At 35.8% G+C, this 4,880-nt stretch overlaps 1 non-coding gene across 1 annotated transcript; it reads right to left on the minus strand.

Moving 5' to 3' along the window:
* Positions 1–4,315: 4,315 nt before the first annotated feature.
* LOC124899835 lies at positions 4,316–4,422 on the minus strand. The gene has a single exon (XR_007057399.1). It is a non-coding gene; the product is annotated as a small nucleolar RNA R71 (small nucleolar RNA).
* Positions 4,423–4,880: the final 458 nt, after the last annotated feature.

Below are 4,880 nucleotides of genomic sequence, written 5' to 3' on the forward strand. Positions count from 1 at the left end.
ATTAGACATGTTGGGAATATCATATATCTCAGATGTAATGAAATTAGAATAGATTGTCAGCATACAAATTTTATTGAAGTTCTTATATAGTACTTTGTGACTGAGTTATGATTTATGATGAACTTTGCCCAAACTTTCACTATATTTATTATATTTTAGTCTCATAATTATTATTTTTTGGTTGTTTTACATGCCAATACATTCCAAGTATTGACTATCCTCGGGCGACTTCATTGTCTCATAATGTAGGTTCTGAGGCTCAATCTCATGGTTCAGCACGATAGTAAAATCTCCCAAAACATCAGATTTGGTGAGCAATCCATCTTTTGGAAGGCATTTTATTTTGACATTTAGTTGTCTTCAGTTTTATGGTATTATCAGGGCCTTGTCTTGGCCTAGACAATTTAGCCATTAGTAGAGGCTTCATAAACTGGATTAGACATATGTTTTGTTATGATATTGGTTTTAAAGCTTTATATTAAGACTTCTTTGAGTTTCCTTATATTTTTCACATTTTATATAAATTATGCCTTTGATAGAATGCTAAGGTATTCTCTTGGGCATTCATGATTTTTGTTGACCATTAAGGCATGGGTCTTGACTCTGGTCATGATAAAATCAGTATTAAAGCATCATTCAGGGTCCCAGGGTGTCCACGATTTATGTCGAGTAGAGTTATTTTTATGGGTGTATAGCATGCAACACTTATAAGGGGGAGGCTATAAGGCATTTAGGAATGTTTCTTGTTTTTTATATTCTACTTTGTGCTATAGAGTCTAGTTGCAATGAAATTATTTTTACTCCCGACTTTCTTGTGTTTTAGATCATGCCTCTACGAAGATGTAATGGTCGGTGAAATTTAGCTGGAGCCTCCATCCCTATTGGGCAAATGCTGAGGAGATCTGCCTTACTCATAGGATGCAGACCCGATATAAAATTATTTTTCTTTATATTCTTGTTCGTGCTAGAGAGTCTAGTTGCAACAGAATTCTTTTAACTCCTAACTTTCCTGCGTATTAGATAGTTCCTCCTTGAAGATCTAATGGTTAGTGAAATTCAGTTAGATCCCCCATCCCTACTTAGGCAATTGCAGAGGAGGTCCGCCCTACTCGAAGGATGTAGACCTAGCATAAAACCTGTACTCCTAACTTCATTGCTCCTCTTGGGGTTCTACTATCCTAACTAGTCCTCTCAAGCTCCTAGGGTCAGTATCAACCACACCAAGTCATCGCAAAGAGAGGTCTCAAATGTGGAGTTTTTTTAGTCCATTATCATGCTTGCTCAGATTGTAGCATCACAATCCCATCTATATGGTAATGTTAGTTTAGTTACTAGTTCATCTGAAGTCACTTGGGTCGATTAATCCATGAGGCTGAAGCCACAAAATTTTATGGGTTCCAAGGTTGAGAAAGATCCTCAATAGTTTATGGATAAGACATAAAAATATTCAGAGTTATGCATGCTAGAGATATAGAGGGGTGGAATTTGTAGTCTATTAGTTAAAAAGGGATATATTACTAGTGGTATGAGGAGTGGGAAGAGTTAAGAGGTGAAAATTCTAAGCTTGCTATATGGGAAGAATTCTCTAATGCCTTTCTTGGCTACTTGTTTCTTTGGGAGTAGAGAAAAGCTATGCCTAAGGAATTTGTGAATCTGAAGTAGATTAAGATAACTGTCAAAGAGTGTGCATTGAAATTCACCCAACTATCTCGTTATGCTCTAGAGTTGGTGTATAATATAAGGTTTTATATGATAAAGTTTGCATCTGGTCTTTAGATGATTTGGTATTAAAATATAAGAGGGCGATGTTGAACAGTGATATAAGCATATCAAGGTTGGTAGCGTATATGTAACAGGTAAAGAAAGAGAAGAAGAATCAAACAAACACAAAAATAAGTAGGCTAAGGGGGTTAGACCAGCGGATCAGGACACCAATCAATAACAAGATGGAAAATAGGGCAAGAAATGGTCGAAGAAGAGTTTTAGGGTAATGTGCAATCATATGATAGTGATCCTATACCCAAACAAACAGGCGATTTGTAATTTCAGCCTAACCACAGGATAAGGATACACGACACACCAATCTTAGGATAGTGTAGCTCAACCATTTATGTTATACCCTCACTATAGCACTTGTGGAACGTACTACTCAAGGAAATGTCAGTAAGGAACTCCTATGTGTTATGGTTGTGGCCAGCTCGGTCATTTTCAAAGAGATTGTCCCTCAACAAAGAGAACCTTTAGGGGAACTAAGGCCCAATCTACTTCTACAACATCTCCAGCAAGATTAATACTTCTGGTTCAGACGGCGGTTGTAAATTTCTGTACACATTATCTACTCGCCAGGACTTAGAGGCCTCACCAGACATTGTTACGATTATGTTACAAATTTTCTCCTGTGATGTTTATGTGCTACTATACCCTGGGTTTACTAGATCTGTGTAATGTGATCCCTTATGTGGAAGTGAATTTTGGATATTGATGAGTGATAAATTTACTACTCATTGACATCCAAAATTTTGCACACTACTATGATTAAATTGTGCAAATGAGGCTAAATCTCCATTTGAATAAATTAATTTCTAGTTTTTATAATCTTACAGGTCTTATGATAAAACATGAGTTGAAACCATGTTTAAAGGAAAGGAAAATAGATAAACCAAAGCAATATCTAGAGATCAAGCAGTCCTCAGTTACCACAATTGTAGTTTGAGATTCGCGATCGTGGTCTTTCAATAAGGGTTACCAATAGCGATTGAAACCAGAAGCCGTGTGATCGCAAGACTGTGATCACGATCCACAGAGAGTGACTGCGGTTGAGTAGAAAAGTGTCCAAGGGTAATTTCATAAATTCATAGCGCTAATCCCAAGACTTAAAAATCCAAAAGCCTTGTACAATTGGGGCATCTTGAAAGTAATTTTCAATTTGAAGTAGGGATAGAAACACTCCAATTTTGAAAAAAATCAATTGTTATTAAATTTCTAAGAGATCTTTAGTTGTAATTGGATAGTGAAGTTGAGATTATTCTTGCTTTGCCTCTTCAAAGGAGGCATTGAATGCCAACTTGGGTATATTTTTTAACTCTAATTTCATGAGTAGGTAAATATTTATCTTGGGGTTATGCTTGAATAGGGTGTTAATGTGTATGGGTGTTGATTGTTAGTCCTAATTATTAGTTATTGATGTTGGGTGTTTATATTACTCTTTGGTTGAATTGAAAATTTTAGGTGAAAACACCAATTATCTTAGATTCCACATCACCCTTGAAAGAGGGATGTGGGTGATGAGTGGTTGTGATAACTATTTGATACTAGTTATTTCCTTAACATTGTCTTAGAAATAAAAATGTTATGCGTTCTGATTAGGTTGAAGGGAATCATCCGAGAAATAGAGATGCTAAGTTGAGGTTTTGGATTGGTTAGTTGGGCACACTCATGAGGTATTTGAAAGAATCCATGAGTGATGTTTAGTGTTTTTTTGAAAGACTAACACTAAGAGTTAAAATCTAGCCTTCTCAAACCTTTGACTATGAAATTGACTAACCCTCAAACACCTATACATACATGACCCCTAGGATAGTGTAACCCAAGACACTTCTCTCATTTGATTTAATTCAACATTTGTTTCTCTAGTTTAGTAGCCTAGGTTTAATTTGTTAAAAAAAAGTTTTCAATCATACCCTCTTTTAATTTTATGTTGGGTTTTATATCTGCGTTATGGGTTAAATCATAGTTAACTCTCAATATACATAGGATTTGAAAATGAAGTTGCACTTCTTTTGGATATGACCCCGACTTTTGTTGGGTTTATACTGATGATGACTGCCTTGCATCAAAATAATGGTGTAAGTTGAGAGTTGTAAAAATGACACCATTGCCGGGGAGTAAAACTTAGTTCTGGCTTCTGTGGTATTGTTAGTAACTTTGAGTTTGCCCATCGTGTTTTATTTACATTGTTTGTTATTATTGTTTTGTTAGGTTATTTTCATAGTAATCATGACACCATGAGTCACAACGGTAGCAATGAATGAAATAAAGTATTCCATGTGATGAGTGTGATGCAACATTTGTTACAAGTGATGGGTCTATTCGGGGGTCAAGCACATAGATCCAAATCTACTTGTGAATTTTTTTGAGGTGTGTGCCCTATTTGACATTGCTCATATAACATAAGAGTCCATTAGGTTGAGACTATTCCCATTTTCTTTAATGGGTGAAGAAGTATTATGGTTAAGGTCTCTACCTATTAGGTCCATCACATCTTGGGTCGAGCTTATGAATGCCTTTTTGGCTCGATATTTCCCTCTTTGAAAGATGTTACAATTGTGAAATTAAATTTTTTTTCCACCTCAATGGGGAGCCTTTGTATGAAGTATGGGAAAGGTTTAATGACAAGCTCATGCAATGACCTAATCATAAAGTACCAGAGAAGATGTTTCTCCAGATATTCTATAAGGCAGTAGACTAATTAAACGAAACTATGGTGGATAATGCTTTTGGTGTGTCTCTTATAAAGTTATCATATGGAGTGGCTTCAAATTTGCTTAAGAAAATTACAAAGGAAAATAGGGGTGAAATACACGGGGCATTGAAGTAAACACGTGATCTCCCACTGCGTCAATTATGAACAAAGAGAAAAGAAAGAAACATGAAGAAAGGGATGAAAATGTGGCTAAGATTATGACACAATTAGAACTTGACTGTGACCAACCACACACGCAAGTGTACGTTGTCTTATCAAGTAGAAAAGTGGCCGTCAAGAAGCCAAGCATCGATCCCACATAGACTTGATTCCATAACAATTCTGTTTTAGTTCACAATTTAGATTTAGTTTATGCAAGCGTAACCAAAAAGAGATTTTGTAATTTATAACTAGAGAA

Source organism: Capsicum annuum, chromosome 6 (genome assembly GCF_002878395.1).
Source record: "Capsicum annuum cultivar UCD-10X-F1 chromosome 6, UCD10Xv1.1, whole genome shotgun sequence".
Lineage (NCBI taxonomy): Eukaryota > Viridiplantae > Streptophyta > Magnoliopsida > Solanales > Solanaceae > Capsicum > Capsicum annuum.